Raw genomic sequence first — 20,498 nt, 5'->3', positions numbered from 1 at the left:
TGTATATAGATCTGGGGCTCGCATGATTCCCTCAATGCGTGGGAGGATAAGCCGATATTATTTATTTATTTATTATTTATTTATTTATTTATTTATTTATTTGTTGTGACCATTTCACACCCACTAAACAGTACTGTAAGGGTACGCTCGGCGCAATGCAGCATTAGCAACAATTTTTAAATAAAATACGCTTAATAGCATTGCCTTCTACCAAGTTTATCAAGAGAGTTCCACGCTTCAGTTTTGTGCAGTGGCAAATGATCACGCGACAATTGCCTTCAAGGTATACAGTAAACAGTTATTATTTTAATAAGTCTTCGATTTCGCTATCGTGCGTGACACGCTTATAACTCGAAATGCATGCACAATCTGTTCAACAGATCGAGATATAAACAGCCGAGCAAATATAAAGGTATGTAGAGTATGTAGTTTTCAATATCGCTGAACATAGCGAACCGAAAAGGTGAAGTATCCTGTTGCATGAGAGCTTTTCCAGCAAAGTTTGTGTAGTTCACTACAGAAAGGAGTGCTCTTCGAGGGGGGCGAATTCATTCCGCGGCCAACTATGGAGCCACGTACAACGACGCTCTTTGACGTTAATGTTTCCCACACGGAATGCAAAAATATACGAAATTCCCGGAGTAGCTCACCAACAACGTTCGGTTACTGGTGAGCTACTCTCATGGCATCTGCATGACGCGTTTAAAAAAGCGACGAAGTACTTCTAGGGACCGTGGTAGTGCTAAATGTCCGGCCGCGCTCTGCATTCAACGCGCCTGCACCAAAGCGCTTGGAAGGGATATGGCGGCGATAGGTCACGTGATGCAAGTAAGCCAATCGCGTCGGCGGCGGCGCGCGGAAAACAGATGCGATACTCTGAAGTTTTTCTAGTGACTCTAGTCTAGCTCCCGCGGCTGGCGGGCTGGCGCTTGTTGTGATCGGCGCCGCCGATGTACGAGCGCACGTGGGTTACAGCATCGGCTGCGCTTTGTTAGCTCGTCATTTTTGCGACTGTTCTTGGCCAGGCTCAGCGTCTTGTACGAAGACACGTGCATGATGTACGAAGCGTAACGAGGGCGAACATATTCACAGTGCGGTATGCCGACTTGCTTTGCGCCGGGCTGCAAGAGCGGCTACCGCAACGACGACTCCGCTTCACGACACCTCTTCGGTCCTCCAAAAGACCCTACGCTATTCAAGCTTTGCAGAGGCGTAGCCCGAAATTTTTTTCAGGGGGGGTTCAACCATACATTATGTATGCTCGTGCGTGTTTGTATGTGTGCGTGTATATATACACATGCAAAATTGAAAAATTTCGGGGGGGGGGGGGGTATGAACCCCCCCCCCCTTGGCTACGCCCCTGAAGCTTTGCATCGCAAAGATAGAAAGCTTACTGCGCAATGCAAGGTCTGTGACGTTCATTTTGAGAGTGACGACATTGTAAACCACTATTGTCGTGTCGTGGCGGGACAAGAAGTTTTGATCCCACGAGGAAAGTGGGAACTCGCGCCCGGTGCCGTGCCGCGCATGTTCCCACCACTTCCACGCCACATTTCAAAACCAAAATGTTCGGGGTTTAGGCTCAAATCCCCCCCCCCCCCCCCCAAAAAAAAAAAACGCACGGCGTCCCGCGAAAGCGCAGTGCCCGATTTGGAGGAGCCACCAGAAATAGAACAGCAAAACGAAAGGCACGCGATTACCTACATACGCTACCGAGACTGAGAGTTGCATCACACTGACATTGGATCAGTTGTCAGCTGTAGCTATGCCTTCAAAGCAGTGGATTTTCGAGAGATTTTACGACGAGGTATTGAACAAGATGTGCGGAACATTTTACACTCGCCGGCTCGGGAACGGGCTGCTCAGCGCAAAAATTTGACACGGTACATATAGAAAAGACGAGGACCAGCACTGGTCCACTTCTTTTCGATGTGTACCGTGTCAAATTTTTTGCGCTGAGCAGTTTAGTGTTGGAATACCAACTAGCCCAATCCCACACTTTGCTTCGGGAATGGAGGCTTACTTGTGCAAAAGATATTTGTAGTTGACGAGCAGTTGAACGGCGTAGTGAACGGCTACAGCACGAAACGCAAACGGCTGTCGTGCAGTGTAAGAAGTGCTGCGGGCATGGAACATCGGCTCGGTGAAGTTGAAAAAGTGAAGTTGAATACTGACGACCCTTCTAGCGACAGAGTACGCGCGAATAACTGCTCGGTGCTCACATCACGGCCGATCTCTTCGAATCGTTTAAGGCATCGTAGAAGGATGCGATGTAGAAAGATGAGACACCGAAAATACAACCATCCGCTGAAAAAATTGCTCAGAGACTACATCTATTCGATGTAATCGCACAGTGAGATTTCATTTAGCGAGTTCTCGTAAAATTTTCCGATTTTGGGTCAGTATCCCTTTAACCGTCGCGAAAACGTGTCTTGTAAACATTGCAAAGCATTGGTGATGTTTTTCGAGAATTTTTTTTTTTGAATAAATTGTAGAAACATGAGTACTGTTTTTCGAGAACGTTTTTGTATCTCGAGTAAGTACGCTTCCTTGTACACTATAAAGGCTTTTACAAACGTGTTGGGTTGTTCTTGGTCTAGATAAGACGGCAGCGGCTAAAATTGTGCTGGTAGTTATAAAAATTACGCTGAAAACCCTCATTCGCTTAGAAACTCCTATGCTTGGAAGTTAAGCGCAATGTAAACAGCTCAAATATTGTCACAGGGTCGTGACGTCGACGAAGCCAGCAGTCAGGAGGTCCGAGATGAAACTCTTTATTTGGCCGAACTTGTGGCCGGGAAACTGAAAGTCAAACTACAGCAATACACTGATAGCGGCGAACAGAGCGTCGACCGTCGATCAACTGACAAGCGGTCAAGCGCGTCGGCTTTTTACAGGCGCTATCGAACTTTCCAGCGATATCGCTGGTGGCGGCGTTATCTCTCGACAAAGCTGGAACATTCGCGTGCAGCGCGCAATCTTACCAAAACGATCTACTACAATCGCGAAGCTTCTCGAACACTGCTTCGCGGACAGCGTCGAGCGTTGATAACCGCACTTGCTGGTCAAACCCGAATACATCAAAATAAAACAAGAAGTGGGCGTTGCAATATAGACCGAACATCGATTCTTAGCCAATCAATGAACAACGCACGCGGGCCAATGCATACAGACAACCTTATGCATATCCACCTAAGTATCCACCAAACTAGTACAATAAGAAAGTTGCCGCGCAGTTGCCGCGAGCAACTGCGCGGCGGACCGCAGCGTTATGCCGTGGCAGCAGACGACGCGCCGATAGTGGCGCAAGACGGAACTGCAGCGCCGCTAGTTCTCGCGACCGCCGTTCGGACCACCCTCCTCCGCTGGCGGAGATACGGAGCTTTGAAACTGAGTTTGTTCTAGTAACGTTGCAGTAGCCTGTATCCGCGGGGCTGTTGCGGATGCCCAACTAAAGCTCTCAGTTCACGAGTTGCCACCGTTATGCGCGTTGCTGTACAAGCTCCCATAAAGTGAGCGATGCAAATAATCGAGGGTCATTTCTTGCTGATCGCACGTCGTGTCTGCACTATTGAAGGTGCAAGATGTCGTTTTGAGATGCACTTTAGTCTACTTCATAATAACATTTCCATCGACCTTGAGTGTGCAGCGTGCTTCTACGCGTGGGAACGTGAAAAAAAAAAAAAGCCTGTGTACAGAACGCTCAGACGCACTATATGTAATGGTTTTTGTTGGCTTAAAGACGGTAGTTTGAGGTGCAGATATAGTACGGTGACTTCCAGAACGTACGCGGTAGTCATTCAAGTTGGACACGCCTCGCCGGTAAAGTGAAAAAGCTCTAGACTTTCGACGGCGCGCGTTGTTGCGGCCGCCGGCGTGCACTCTTCTGCCTCTTTTCTGTTTGCTGTTTTCGTGGTTTGCATACACTGCGATGACGTTGGGCGCTATAACAGAATCGAGTGAGTGTACGTGATCGGGGGAGCTATGTGCGCTAATTCTAGCACATGACATGTCTGATCTCGACGTAGACGGCGTACACACGCGCTGGGTGTCGTTCGGGCCCTAGTACTCGCATCTGTTTATCTGAGTATTTAAGGATGGATTGTGCGTGGTCTACGTACATTTCTGAACAGCGATTTCCTTTCAAAGCTTTGGCACTTTTCCAACATCGACGGGATATCGAAGTAGCTGAAGATTTTTGCAGGAAGGTCGTGAGCCGTTCGACTTGCACAGGAGCCCTTGCTGCTGATTTCGCACCTACTTCATTGGACTCGCGCATGGACATGCCTTTCACGATTGAGGAGCTGGATGCGGCTATCGCCTTATGCAATCGATCGTCGGCACCTGGTCCAGATGGCATATCATACCGCATGTTATGCAACCTCAATGAGCGGGCACGAGAAGCTTTGCTAAATGTGTTCAACGAATCTTGGCGAGATGGGCAAGTCCCATAAGAATGGAAAACGAGCCGTCTAGTCCCGCTTCTAAAACCTGGGAAATCCCCACTAGAGCTGGAATCATACCGCCCAATAGCACTGGCTAGTTGTGTAGGGAAGCTGATTGAGCGAATGATCCTTGCCAGGCTAGAGTGGTTCCTGGAACGCTATAATGTATACCCAAATGCCATGGCCGGCTTTCGACGCGTTCGTTGCTCCATTGACAATGTCATTGATTTGGTAACTTACGTCCAACAGCAGAAAATGAGCAGGCGGTTATCCGTCGCGCTCTTCTTGGATGTAAAAGGAGCATACGACAACGTTTCTCATGAAGCCATACCTGACGCTCTCGAATCGGTTGGTCTTGGTGGTCGAGTGTACCGTTGGATCGGCTGCTACCTGCACATGAGATCATTCTTTGTGCAAACTGATGATGGGCCAACGTCTCAGCACTACACACACCGTGGTGTTCCTCAAGGTGGCGTCTTAAGTCCCACATTATTCAACCTTGTGTTGATCGGACTCGTGGAACGTATACCGAGTTCAGTTCATATATCCATTTATGCCGATGACATCTGTGTTTGGACGTCAGGTGTAACACGGTCTCAGGTGCGTGCAAGGCTCCAAAAAGCCGCGATGTCAATATCGGCGTACCTTAGTGAACAAGGCCTAGAGATTTCACCTGAGAAATCTGCGTTGGTCGCATTTACGCGGAAGCCAATGACAGCATATGCCGTATCAATCAATGGGCAAAATGTTTGTTACGCCAGGACTCACAGCTTCTTGGGCGTCATCATCGATAGAGACCTTTGCTGGAGTCCCCATGTGGCTGGTCTTAAGAAGCGCCTGACAGCCATCTCACATCTTTTCAAGTTCCTCGGAGGGAAAACGTGGGGTACATCGGTGCACGCTATGTTGCAGTTATATCGGACTCTATTTCTCGGGTATATGCGGTACAGTCTACCGGTGCTGACGAACACTTGTAAAAGCAACATACGTACAATCGGAAATGCTTCAGGGTCAGGCACTCAGAGTTTGTCTCGAACTGCCACGCTGCGCATCAACAGCGGAGACCATTGCCATCGCAAAGGATCACCCTGCTAGCATTCACATAACCTTGGAGGTGCTTAGGGCACACATCAGACACCTTGCTCGCGCCCCTGCCCATCACCTAGCCTCACTTCCAGAAGACCGGCCCGGTGCCTCCTTTTGCAAGAGGATTTCGACTTTCCGAGAGTGCCTTCCAACAGGCTACACACCTCCTGAAAGAATCATGACACCCCCTTGGTGCCTGGAACAGCCTAAACTTCGTTTGACAGTGCCAGGGATTCGGAAGAAGGCGGAGCTCTCGTCGCCAGCTTTAAAGCAACTGTCTCTGCTGATGCTACACGAAGAATACGCAGACCACGTTAAACTTTACACGGATGGCTCTATAAATGCTAGGGGATCTGCAGGAGCTGTTATCTTCCCTGCAAAAGCCGAAACCTATCATTTTAGAGCGTCTCATAGGACTACGTCAACTGCTTTGGAGCTTGCGGCACTCCGCAGTGCACTTAGAAGGATTCAAGGACAGTCGCCACTGAAATGGGGCATATTTACAGACTCGAAGTCAGCCCTGCAGTGTCTGTCGTCAGCTTTACGTCGTGGTGCACAAGACCAACTAGTATTGGAAATAAGACAAATCTATCAGCAATTAAGAGACAAAGGGCATGACATAACTTTTCAGTGGCTTCCAGGCCACTGTGGCATCGACGGCAACGAACATGCCGATAATTCTGCAAAGAATGCTCATGAAGGTGGCGTGCAGGAAGCCATTCCATTATCATGAACCGATGCAGCAGCAAAGATTCGCTCGCTCGCACGTGATCTAACGCATTCAATGTGGAATACGTCCGGTTTTCTGCATACCCGCCTTCACCGCCTGGATCCGTCACTTCAACTTCAAATTCCGTCCGGACTCTCCCGATCCGAAACAACAGTCCTCTGCCGCCTGTGGCTTGGAGTGTCTTTCACGAACAGCTTTGCTTACCGAATCGGAATGGCAGACAGTGCTGCCTGTGCTCACTGTGGCAGCGAGGAAACCATTGCGCACGTCCTGTGTCATTGTCCTCACTATTGCCCTCAAAGATAACAGCTCTCAGCAACGCTAGCGCGCCTCGACGACCAGCCGCTTTCTGAACAATCAATTTTGGAGTGCCGGAACGTTCTAGCTTCCAACCAGAAAGCGACGATGGCGCTGCTGAAGTTTCTCCGCTCAACCGACCTCGCTAAACGACTATGGTGCTCCCGTGCTTGAGTGTGTGTGCGCTTTTCTTTTTTGTTACTCTTTTTTCCTTCCTTACCTTTCTATCCCCCTTACCCCTTCCCCAGTGCAGGGTAGCAAACCGAAAAAGTTCTGGTTAACCTCCCTGCCTTTCACTCAACCTTTATCTCTCTCTCTCGTTAAGGATGGGTTACGTTTGTAAAACATGTGGTCAATAACCGCTCACGGCATGCCCCTGGCTGCCGGAGGATGTGCTTTGTTGTTTTGTTGTTAGCCTTTATTATGTCTGTCTGAACCACTTATTGTGTAGGTTTTGCAAACCTTTACTGCAATTTCATTTTCTCATCATAATATCACGTTCTGCTTTTCAGATACCGTTTTTCATGGCGCTCACGCTGGACAGGAGCGACAACCTAGCAAGCCACAAGTCTGATGCCTCAAGCCGTCACCACTTTGTGATTTATTCTTAATCACAAGGAATAAATATTGAAACATGATGGCGATTTCTGCTGTTCATTTAGCACCATGTGACACTGTGCACATCACAGTCACACATTTTAGTTGGCTATACTCATAGAAGCATGTAAATCAGGAATACCCAAACTTCTTAATTGGAAATGACAGACCATCTATTCGCGCTTTCTATATAACTTTGCTTGAAAATATGTGTTGTTTTGACGAGTTTTATTAAAATAATGCTAAAACTTAACTATTCTTTTTTTACAGTCGCTGGGCAGAACGGCAAGTATTATAGGACTTGCTTAAAATGAATACTCCACTATTTTCAACAGTAGTCGCGCAAAAGTAGAGCAAGGATCAAATGAGTAGTTTAAAATACTTTTGGAGTCGCTTGATGCTTCGGTGTGGGTCCCTTGACCCCCCTAGGAGCGTTACCGGCAAGAGTCGTCTGACTCCCTATAAGTGGTAACGTGATCCTCCCGATGAGAGTCTTCGCACTCTTCCTAGAGGGTCAGGGGACTCTCCTAGAGCGAGCCGACCCTGACCCAGCAAGAGAGTCACCGTGACTATTTAAAGAGAGTCGTATACGTGGCAAGTCAGAACTCCGAAAAGAGTCACGCATACTCTTTTTTTTCTTAGAGTGCATGAAAACTCTGTGCATCGTTTAAAAAAGCAGACAGTGACTGATATGTAAAAAGCAAGTCCCTACCGATGAACATTGAAGGATGAAGTGGAAATTGCTGTCAATTGGGTAATGAAAAGTGCTTTTTTCTGATAGCATCGAGTTCCTTGCACTGAATGAGGACGTGAAGGACAGTGAGTGGCTGACCACATCTATCACACAAAGGTGGCTCGCCACCGGACAGAAGGTGTGTGTGTGTGTGCTGTATGTGTGACCGATCCTAAGTCTGCAGAGTGTAACTTCTGTGTGGCGTGATTTTGATACTGGCGGCCAATTACCCAGAGTCGGTTTGACAACGTGTAGCTTATTTCGTGTATGCATATCCCATGTGGTCTGCCAAAAGGCTCTGAGTTTTCTTTTCAGGAAGTGTTTTAGGTCTAGTGGGGGAATAGCTAAGGATGTATTGTGGCTGTTTTCGTGGCCGGATGCTGCTAGCTGGTCCGCCAACGCGTTGCCTTGAATCTCGCGGTGCCCTGGCACCCAGCACACTACGACATGTTGTTCGAGTGCGTAGATCGTGCTTAAAAGAGAATACAGTGAGACAAAGACGGGGTTTTTGTGTCTTTTCAGAGTTTGGAAATCTTTTACCACGCTTAGAGAATCTGTGTAAATAACTGCCTTTTGTAGTTTTATTTGTTGAATGTGTTTAACGGCCGCAAGTATCGCGTAAGCTTCTGCCGTGAAGATACTTGATTCAGGGTGTAGAATACCGGAATCCGTAAAGGATGGCCCAACGGCTGCGTATGACACAGAAGTATTGGACTTTGAGGCGTCTGTAAGGAATTCTGCACAAGTGTATTTGTGTTGTAGTTCAAGGAAGTATGTACGGATATGTGCAGTAGGCGCGTGGTTCGTTACTTCCATGAAAGAAAGATCGCAGTCTATAAGCTGCCACCGCCACGGCGGTAGTTGTGCAGCGGGAGCCAATAGACAGTGTTCGAAAAGTGGCACACCGGTTTCCTCAGCTAAGCCCCTCACACGAAGTGAGTAGGGCTGTCGTACCGACGGATGGTGGTCGAGAAGGGCAGAACAAGATTAATCATTAATTGTGGGGTGTGAGGGGTGTTCGTTGTCTGCGTTCACTTTGAGATAGTATAGAAACGACTTGTAAGATCGCTGCAGGTGGAGCGACCACTCGTTCGATTCGACGTAGAGGCTTTCCACGGGCCTGGAGCGAAAAGCACCCGTAGAAAGACGAATGCCCGAGTGGTGGACAGGGTCAAGCATCTTCAACGCGCTTGGTGTCGCAGACTGTTATATTATCGCCCCATAATCTAGGCGCGTGCGTATGAGGCTTTCATAAAGATTCATCAGACACTTCTTGTCACTACCCCACGTAGTGCGTGACAATACCTTATGGTTTTTATGCACTTGTTCTTTATATACTTTATCTGTGATATGAAGCTTAGTTTCGTGTCTAGGATTACGCCGAGGAATTTATGCTCCGTTTTCACAGGTAGCCGCTGACCATGCAGATCAATGTCTGGATAGGGATGGAGGCCTCTCTTTCTTGAGAATAATACGCAAGTACTTTTTTGCGGGTTAAGGCTGAACCCGTTCTCGTCTGCCCATTTGGTTACCTTGTTCAAACCAAGTTGCACCTGCCGCTCGCACATTAAAAGGTTGCAAGATTTATAACCGATCTCCATGTTGTCGACATATGTGCAATAAAACATATTCCGTGGAATACACAGACGTAGGGAATTCATTTTTATAATAAAAAGTGTGCAACTCAGGACACCACCTTGCGGCACTGCAGTTTCCTGGACAAATATTCGGGACAAGACATTACCCACTCGAACACGGAACGTGCGATTAGACAAATAGCTTTCGATTATGGTCAACATCTTTCCTCGGACACCTAAGTGGGATAAGTCTCTTAATATTCCAAAGCGCCATGTGGTGTCGTAGGCCTTTTCCATATCGAGGAACACCGAAAGGAAGAATTGCTTGTGGACAAAAGCGTCGCGAATTTGTGCCTCGATACGGATAAGGTGGTCAGAGGTAGATCTACCCTCTCGAAAACCGCACTGGTATGGGTCAAGTGATTTGTTTGCTTCGAGAAAATGTATAAATCGGCGGTTTATCATCTTTTCAAAAAGTTTACACAGGCAGCTTGTCAGTGCAATGGGCCTGTAGCTCGCAACAGAGGATGGGTCCTTGCCCTGTTTTAGAATAGGAATAATAATGGCTTCTTTCCAGGCCGAGGGGATCTCGCCGGAAAACCAAACAGCATTATACAGGGAAAGGAGGGTTTTTTTGTGTTTCAGATGGCAGGTGTTTCAACATTTCATATACAACACGGTCGGAGCCTGGGGCGGAATTATTGCAGCAATTAAGCGATGCTTGTAGCTCAGCTATGCAGAAAGGTTCATTGTATGCTTCGTGTTTTGTGGATTTACGCTCTAGTTTCTATTTTTCGATTCTTGTTTTGTATCGTTGGAAAGCTTCAGAACAGTGCGACGAGCTCGACACCTGTTCGAAGTGTGCGCCTAGGAAGTTCGCCTGGTCTTCCAAGCTGTCACCTTGTGTGTTTACTAGAGGAAGTGAATGTGCTTGTCGGCCTGCTATCCTACTATCCATGTTCCAGACTTTAGCCCCCTGTGTATATGAGTTAATTTCCGATAAAAATTTCTGCCAACTTTGTCTTCTTGCCTGTCGGCGAGTTCTCCTGCCTTGTGACTTTATGTTTTTAAAACTGTCGAGATTCTCGGCTGTCGGTGAGTCCCGAAGCAGCCTCCATGCTTTATTTTGTTTTTAGCGCGCGTTTCGACACTCAGTGTTCCACCATGGCACACATCGTTTGCCGGGTAGTCCAGCTGTTTGTGGGATACACTTCATTGCAGCATCAATAAAAAAAGCTGTAGTCTACAGCTTCATCTATGCTTAAAGCACGCATGTTGGTAAAACTTAAGAGAGCCATTTTACGAAACTGTTCCCAATCGGCTTTGTCAATTTGCCATTTGGGAACCTGTGGAGGACATTCATTAGCTATTGGGGTGCTCAGAACTATAGGAAAGTGGTCACTTCCATAGGGATTATTAATGACTTTCCATGTTAGTAGGGGCAGAAGTGATGGAGATGTGATGCTGAGGTCTATGGACGAGTAGGTATTGTTTGCGAGGCTATAGTATGTTGGCTCTTTTTTATTCAAGAGACACGTGCCGGAAGAGAAAAGGAACTGTTCAATTAGACGACCTCGCGCATCGCAGCGGGAGTCACCCCATAGACAGCTATGCGCATTAAAGTCCCCAAGTACAAGGTAAGGTTCAGGGAGCTCATCTATTAAAGACTGAAATTCGTGTTTTTGCAGTTGGTAGTGTGGAGGTATATAGAGAGAGCAAATGGTGACGAGTTTGTTCAAGAGAACCGCTCGAACAGCCACTGCCTCAAGAGAAGTTCGAAGTGGTAAATGTGTGCATGCTACTCCTTGATTAACTATAACGGCTACACCCCCGGATGGCGCGATGGCATCATCCCGGTCCTTCCGGAAAATAATGTAGCTGCGTAGAAAGTTCGTGTGTTTGGATTTTAAATGTGTTTCTTGTACACACAGCACCTTTGGTGTATGTTTGTGTAAGAGTTCTTGGACATCGTCGAGATTTCTAAGCAGACCTCTGACGTTCCATTGTATAATTTGTGCTTCCATATTGGATGTTAGGTAGTGCTGTGTGTACGAGAAGGAAGTGAGTGTTGTTTAGGTCGAAATTTAGAGCTCAAGTAGCAGGGCCGTCGTCGGGCCCCATTATAGGCTTTTTGGTTTTCTTAGCGCGCTCCAGGGAGCTACGCCGCTCTTTCGGTACCAGGGGCACCGGAGTTGTGTCCATTGCCTCGTTTGAGGCGCTGGACGCCCGCGTATGCGAGCTTGCTTGTCGGACCTCGCCTGGCGAGGCGTGGTCGTGAGACCCGACGACCCTAGAGTCGCCGGGATCTCTGGCTTGGCAGGTGGGGACTTCGCCTGGTGTGACGAAGTCTTGGATGCCACCGAGCCGGAGGGCGATGTGCTCTCCTTGGCCTCTACGGTGCCGGAGCTTGTAGTGGCCGCCGGTGTGGTCAGATTCAGAGTAGGCGGGGCAGCCTTCGCTGCTCCTACCATGGGGGCGGGTGGCGTTTGCCTCGGCACGTTGCGAGTGGTCCAGGCAACCGCGATAGGCCGTTGTGGTGCTGCCCTCCGTCGCACCAATTCGGCAAAAGATGTTCTTGCTGGAAATGACGATGAAACTCGCTGTCGTGCTTCGCGGAACGTTATGTTTTCTTTTACTTTTATCGTGAGTATTTCTTTCTCTTTCTTCCAGGCCGGGCAGGCCCTGGAGTACGCAGGGTGATCACCTTCACAGTTCACGCAGCGAGTCCCATCGCCAGCACAGTCATCAACAGAATGACCCGTCGTTCCGCATTTTGCACAGGTGAGCTGCCCTCGGCAGCTTTGAGACGCGTGACCAAATCTTTGACATTTAAAGCATCGCCGCGGGTTTGGTATGAAAGGTCGTACAGGAAGCTTGACGTAGCCGGTTTCTATGGCCTCGGGTAGTGTGCTGGAGGCAAAAGTAAGGATCAAATGCTTGGTCAGTATTTCCGTGTTGTCGCGCCTTATCTTGATCCTTTGGACATGAGTGACATTTGAATCGTTCCATCCATCTAGTAGTTCTTCCTCGCTGAGGCCAATCAGGTCCTCATCTGACACTACACCTTTGACAGTGTTCATGGTCCGGTGCGCGCTCACACAAACGGGGATGTTTCCAAACGCGACTAGATGTGACAGATTAAGGTACTGTTCCTTGTCTTTTAATTCGAGGAGTAGGTCCCCGCTTGCCATCTTTGTGGCCTTATAAGCCGTTCCTATGGTGTCTTTCAAGCACTTAGCAAGAAGAAAAGGTGAAATGGCTCTAGCTTTTTCAGATGATTGTCCACAGTGAACCACGTGGTATTTTGGAAAAGTGTCGTTCTTTTTGAGCCAAAAGAATTCAGATGCATCGGTGCGTACCCTTTTTGGGGCACGATCGGTGGAAGAGGGGTTCGAGGGTTCCATGGAAAAAGTCGCTTGTTCGGCAACGGCGCCTACCACCCACCACGGAGCCCAACAGGGGGACGGGGCAGAACATGTGAAAGGTCTGCGCAACGCCAGCAGTACGCCGTCACTATAACCTAATATGGTCTACCCAAGGTTGGGAGCCACACACGGTTAACCCTTGCCGCCAGGAAAAGGTGAAATAAACAGAAGACAGAAGCAGACAGGAAAGATAGAACGTGAGAGAGAAAGACGAAGATGTAAAGAGAGAGAGAGAGAGATAGGAAAAGGCGACTGCCGATTTTCCCTGGGTGGGTCAGCCCAGAGGTGCCGTCTACGTGAAGCTGGGGCCAAAGGGGTGTGTTGCCTCTGCCGGGGGCCCTTAAAGGTCCAATCACCCGGCGTCGGCTCAACCCCCAGGATGCCCTTTTCCCCGGATACGGCAATGCCACGCACGGCTAGGCGTGGGAGAGGTCAAAACCCCCCGTTAGCTCGGGTCCGTGGTGTCGCTACACACCAAACGCCTGCTTGCGCAGTCGCCCCTGCGGGGGGCTTTGGCATGGCGGCGACGCGCTCGATGGTACAAGGGATTCATGTATGTCGGCATTGGAACGGTATGGATTTACGCTCGGATATGAGCGCAAAGGGGCACAAGCTCCTCGTCGCTGTATTGCGCCGTGCAGGATACGTTTAGCCACGTAAGATTTCCCTACCCGTGGGCGTAAGATAAAGCTTTCTCGCTGCGAGATGAAGAGACCGCGGCCCTAAGCTCATAGAAGGTGTTGTAGATCCCCATGGCTAGAAGCCGATCTGTGGGTTTTCGCGTTGGTAGGCCGAGAGCAGTCTTGTAGGCGGTGCGAATGCGAGTATCTGCTTGTTCAACCTCAGCCTCACTGAAGTTATTCTCTCCCATAATTGGACAAGAAGGCAGCGGAAGCGCTTTTCTGTGTTTTGAGAATGGCATGGCCTCGCGAGCATCTTCACCGGCGTTGTGCTTTCCATAGCCAACCATGTGATGAATATATCTTCTTTTTCTCGTATATTTATATACAGCATCCTGTTTCCGTAGTGTAAGGTAGCAAAACAGCCAGCTTTTCCAGGCAGCATCCCTATCTTTATTTTATTTCCCCTGTCTACTGAGCTCTTTGCAGCATAGGTGTACTCGAGCAACTGCAACGTGAACCTATCTGAACTGTTATGCTTAAAACAAAGAAGAAAACAATATGGCGAACAGCGTACAGCCCCATGACGATGATTCGATAACCGCACTTAATGAGGTGAGCCAAACATGGGATTTTACTTACGAGGTTGGAAGTGGCTGAGCTGGAAGATAACAAAATTGGAAGAGTCAGACAAAACACCACCGTATTCTTCAAGCCGTGTTTTTGCAACTATTATATACACGCACACGAAATGTGTTCGCTCGACGGCATTTTAACTCAAGCCGTGATGAAGGGAGGAACACTCCCGAAACTATTGGTGAATAAATGTTATTGCGATAGCAATTATATGGACAGTCTCGGCTGGATTTTGCGGTCGCCGTCGCCGCCGTCATGCGCCATATATGTATAAGTATGTATGTATAGATATATATATATAAAAGCCCCAAATAAAAATTCTTCAGAAAAATGCTTCCGAAGCGCGGAATCGAACCAGGGACCTCTTGCTCCGCAGCGAGTGGCGCTAACCACTACGCCACGAAACGCAGATCCTCCACGTAGCTAACGGCGAGCGTTATATACACACCCTTTATTGCTGGACGGACTCAGAGACCGGTAGGCGATAATAAGCGTTTCTTCATTACCAGCGATATGGCGCTAGGAGCGCGACGGGCGCATTTAAAAGTCGTCGGCGAGCTCGATCGCTTCTTCTTATATTTGCGCAGGGAGAACCTTGCCCTTCCGCTCTCTGCTCGCGCGGTTTTCTCGTGGTGAGGGGAAGAGGAATGTTTCAAGCTTTCACCGTGATGTTCGCGCTCATGTTGCGGAGCGTACGAAAGTCACTCGAGCTCAAGGGACGCCGCTAAACGAACAAACAGAAGATGAGCGCGAACTATCAAGTGTCACAGCTCGACACTTGAAGCACGCTAGTTTCCTTCGCTGCTTCGGTCGGCCGCCTTTGCAACAGGAGCGCTGTTCAAACTGAGAGTACCCATTGGCGAGCCTCACTTCGTATAGCATTAGTTTCTTGCTATCGCATTCATTGCTTCGCCCTTGCGGCGAAACTGTGACTTTTTTATTTCACTGTTCAAGCGTATAGGTAACTGGGGGTTACACACGTCGTTGTCCCTTCCCGGTACTGCGTAAGCACGATATGCGAGCAGTCATTGGACTGCAATAGGTGGTTAAATGCACTATAGCAGGGTTCGCTTTTCTTTAAATCATTTAAATAAAACCAGACAAGGCTCATTATGTTGTCTAGATGTTCCGCGGCAAAGCTCGCTTCCGCGCAGCTTGTACTAAAAGGACCCGTCACCAGGCCACACAGCGAATTTCAGTTAGACGCTGGAAGTTGTTGTGTGCCGAATGAAGAGCATTATGCCGCAAGAATTTTTAAACTCAGTAAACTACGAGCTGAGAAAAACAATATTTGAAGCGGTGAGAAACCATGATGCGAGGAGGCGTGCTTGAAACCCCTGCCACTCGCCCAGGGTTGATAACCGTAGAGTAATTGCCTTACTTGTAGGGTATTTTCGGAATTTTTCGGCCAGAGTGGGGTAGCAGGGCAGTAATACGATTTTTGTATAAGATGTAAGGTAATTCCCACATTTTGCTCGTCATCGATAAGCGAAAAATGTAGACGATACGCGTGACATTTCCGAGACTCACATTCCTAAAGAGACCCGAAAACTAAGTATTTCTTTGAACAAGATTAGAACTGTCCTAATTCACATAGTACCAGCACAGGGCAGAGATGAAGGTATTACGTCACACATCCCTTTGCTAGCATTGTTTTTTCTCGTGGATAGCCTTTTCCCTCTCCGTCGTCGCCTGTTCGTTCGTTGCGTGGAGGGGTTACTAAATTTTGTGACGAAAACATTGCATGCCTCATAAAATACTAAAAGTGACCGTCGGCGTCAACGCGAGTGGTGCAAGAAATCATCGTGACATAACGACGTCACCTCATGACGTCACCATGACGTCACAGATTGACATGATTTGTGACGTCATTATGAAGTCATAGTGATGTCACTGTGACATCACAATGTGACGTTCAATGACGACGTGATCCCACGATATCTTCACTTCTTCATAGGTGGGCCGACCCTAGAGGCACGTGAGATGCAGAAATTTTGCAATGCCTCCTGTCCTCCCCAATGCAGTGCAGAACCATGCTAGGTGGAGAAATCTTTCGAGGGTGGGTCAGGAAACATGGCTTTAAGGCGAACGCTCTTCAGGTTTAAGTTGTGACGCTTCTGACATATATGGCGTTCATATTTATATAAGTGTTGGAATTTAACGTCCCAAAACCTGCATAGGATTATGAGGGACGTCGCAGTGGAGGGCTCCGGAAATTTCGATCACCTGGGGTTCTTTAACGTGCACCTAAATCTAAGTATACGCCCTGAATAATTTTCGCCTCCACCGAAAATGCGGCCGCCGCGGCCGGGATTTGATCACGCGACCTTCGGGCCACGCAGTCGAGCAACATAAACACTAGAACACCGTGGCGGGGGCTGTTAATATTTGGAAGTAATAATAATTGCTGGGTTGTTACGTCCTAAACCGCGAAATGATATGAGGCACACCGTAGTGCGGGGCTCCGGATATTTCGACCATAAGGGGTTCTATAACACACACACACACACACACACACACACACACACACACACACACACACACACACACACACACACACACACACACACACACACACACACACACACACACACACACACACACACACACACACACACACACACACACACACACACACACACACACACACACACACACACACACACACACACACACACACACACACACACACACACACAGCGTCGGATAGAGAAAACGTACGTTTCGTTCTTTCACAAAGGCATCTGCAGGCACAAAATTTATGAGCGGTGAGACGGTGCACTTCTCGAACGCATTTTTTAGCGAGATCAATGCGTCTACAGGGAGCAAGCAGCGTCGTCTCCCGCCTCTCTTTTCCTCTCAGACATGACGCCTGTTTCCTTCGCGCGAGTGACACTGACGCACGAGCAGCGGATAAAACGGAGCACGAGGAAGAAAGAAGTTTCAGGTATGCCATGCTCGCAAATAAAGTTTCCGCTGTGATGGAAGAGCGACCACGCTTCAGGAGTCATGACGGCAGCCAGACAAAAAAAAAAAGTTTCGATCGACATAACCAAAATTAGGTGGCCTAGCGGTTATAGCAGTTGAACGGTGCGAAATACAGGGGACTGACCCTTCAGCTTCGCACAAATTCCGCAACACAAGCTCGAGAAGCACTTGGCAGAAGAGTCGTCTGTCTTTAAATTTTCAAGGCCCTGACGCCCGGCTCTTGAAGTCGTTATTATCGACCGGGTTCACTGGCTCGTATTATAACGCCCCCAAATGGGATACGAGAAAGCGGCGATATCAACAACGGAAAAAGGAAAAGCGCGGAATTCTTCATCTCGTAGAGCAACACTCGAGCCGTGAAAGCTTTCTTATGTTGCAAGTCTGCGGAATAATTCAGGGACCATTGCCGTTTCCTCGAACGCTCGGCCAAGTGTTGAAACGCAACTGGTCCGTAGTTTAGACGCATCATAGCATCGCCGCAGCGATCTACAGAGTTCAACAGCAGTAATACTCGGCTCGCTGTAGCTTCCTTTGAGTGCCGTTTGTGACTGAACTGGCTCTGACTGAGACATCTGGAGTTTTAGGGCCGTGTGGAGGCATCGAGTGCTCAGTGACGCGTAACGAACTTCGTAGACTTAAGCTTGCGGTACATGTGGACGCAATGAGACATTATAGAAAGTTTAAATGAGTGTTTGCAGTATGTAATTTACGTCCCTCCTTGCGCATTCATCTGATTTATACCACGATAGGTTAAAAGCTCAAAAAAAGTTTGTTTGAAGCTTATACGTGCCCTTCACATTCCGGCACATAAAGTCGCCAATGCAGTCAGCAAAAGAAAATGAAACAGAGAAATTGAAAGAAAACAAGAAAGGAATTCGAGTGAACGCGCCATTCAGCTTAAGGCAGCATGCAACACATTAGATGTTGCGTAATAATGCCTCCAAAGCGCGTGGAGTGTAGCAGAATAAGGCGCTTTCGTGCTTACGACATAACTTTCGCCGCTACTGCTACACATGTCCTTGCGGCAGAAAAAAAAAAAAAAAGGTGCACTCAGAAGCAGAACGCGTTAACCACTGAACGGTCGTGCAACATTGCCGTTGGGTAAGTTGCGCAAGATGTTGCACCTCGCACAGACTCTCAGAGTGGTGCTCTATGAGCATGCATTCCGGAGTCCTCAATAGGCAATACTGTAGCGGACAAAGATAGCGCTGTGTAAACGGCAAGAAAAAAAATATTCTTCAGAACATGCCAGTGTGTGCTGAGACCTTGATGACGTCTCAGTGAAGGAGCCTAGCTTCTGAGGAATTCGTGAACCCTGGCAATTTTCTCTCTCTCTCTCTTTTTTCTTCGCCCCTCACTCCAGTTAATTTGAGTGCACGACGGAATGTGAGAAACACAGGGGTTAAACTCTACGAAAAAAATAAAGAAAGAGAAAAGATTACCTGTTACTCATTTTGGTGAGTCCTGACTTGCCACACATACAACTCCTTTGAAGATGCACGTTAACTTTCTTTTGTAGATCAATATACTCTCTTCGGAGAGTTGTGAAAGACTCGACTGTGCAAAAGCGGGTTAACCTTTCTATTTAAAAGTAGTTGTGTATGTGGCGACTCAGGACTCACCTAGAAGAATAACAGCTGATCTTTTTTTTTTATTTTGTATTATAGTGTACGAACGACGGTCAGACGAAATGATCGACTGCCGCCTACCCTGCAAAAGAGAAATTTGAATGCCTCGATAGGGATTTCGGCAGAGCTGTAAGGTAAAATGTGAAGCTGACAAGCGGCTTCCACTGTGTCTTTGGAGAGAAACACATCGACACAAAACGCAGCCTGTCATGGCGCTGGTTTTACAACAAAATGTCTGCATCGATGACGCCAATGCGTGCCCCTGTGCATGGCCCAGTTGAAAATGTCTCGGAACATGCGGTCGTTTGTAGGCATGCCTCTTTCTCTCTTTCTTCCTCGGAGAGATAGAGAGATTGTCTGCGGTTCACAGTGTCACAGGTCTGAGATGCGCATATTTAAACAGAGAATTAACCAGGGCAGACAGAAAACGGCTCGTACCATTTATTCATTCCTCAAAAAGCATTGAAAATGCGCACACGTCATCACCATCAGGTGGCAATGCTTTGTGGCCATCGCATGAAGCTGCTGAACACGAGGTCGTAGATTCGATCCCAGGACGCTACGCCCACGTTTCATATAAGGGGAGAAACTAAGTATATAGCGCTCGTGTATTTAGATATATGTTCCTTGCAGGCTTCAATCAATCAATCAATCAATCAATCAATCAATCAATCAATCAATCAATCAATCAATCAATCAATCAATCAATCAATCAATCAATCAATCAATCAATCAATCAATCAGTTGTTGTCCTCTAGGTGCCGAGACGACGAAAATATAGAGCCGATTCGCCGATAGCTATCATATTAACAATTCCCGCATCTCATAGACTCACGAATCACAATGCGGAGTGTAATTTGCCTTGCAGAATCTTCCGATGCTCAAAAAAGAAAAAGAAGGAAGGAAGAAAGACGTTAACGTCAAGGCAGACATGAAGTGCCGCCCTTTATCCCGCAATTTTTGTTTTGTTAGCAGACAGGGTAAGTGCGACTGTAAATTGCAGTAGGACACAACTAGATGGATATGAATAACTGCGTAGAAGACAGCAGTTCCGTAAGCGCGCCCATTGTTCATGCTATTGCAGATACTAGTACCAAAGCCAACGTGGTAGCTTCTAAAGTGTGTTGAGCAACACTAAAACGTAGCGCGAGAAAAATTACCGTATAATTGCGACGTGAGGTAGCTTGGTACGCAAAAAGTAAAAAATATTCCCTGAACTTGCATGCGATATTGATGTTCCTTTACGAAGAATCTTTTCAAGGAAACATTGCTTTTCTAATTCCCAATCCCCTTTGGGTAGACTGATGAATGTTGAGTAGATTCACCAGGCTATTATTACTACCAATTTTAAAGCTGCGAGCGCGCACTTGGATAAAGCATCAGGGTATATTGGACGAAACCGTAAATAGGGGACAATAGGAAAATTGGCGAAGCGTGCACTAAACGCTAAGCCGCGCAGTCCTTGGAACTGGACGATTCTCATGACTAATCTGGTTGCTACTTGGTTATTTCTAGGCCTTAGCTAGGTGATGAAGGTTGTTTCCAGGTAGCTTCTAGGTCGTTGCTAGGCGATGCGAGCTAGGTGATGCTAGGTTGTTTCTACGTTGATTGTCAAATGTTGTCAACAATTTCAACGACATAGTGAGGGTGGCAGAACAATTCTATTCTGAACTGTACAGTTAGCTGATAAGTCATCCATCTTCCAGCGAAAGTAAAGTCAAGTAAAGCACTGAAGT

Source organism: Rhipicephalus sanguineus, chromosome 1 (genome assembly GCF_013339695.2).
Source record: "Rhipicephalus sanguineus isolate Rsan-2018 chromosome 1, BIME_Rsan_1.4, whole genome shotgun sequence".
Taxonomy (NCBI): Eukaryota; Metazoa; Arthropoda; class Arachnida; order Ixodida; family Ixodidae; genus Rhipicephalus; species Rhipicephalus sanguineus.
The sequence above is the reverse complement of the archived record's forward strand: the minus strand, read 5'-3'. Positions refer to the sequence as shown.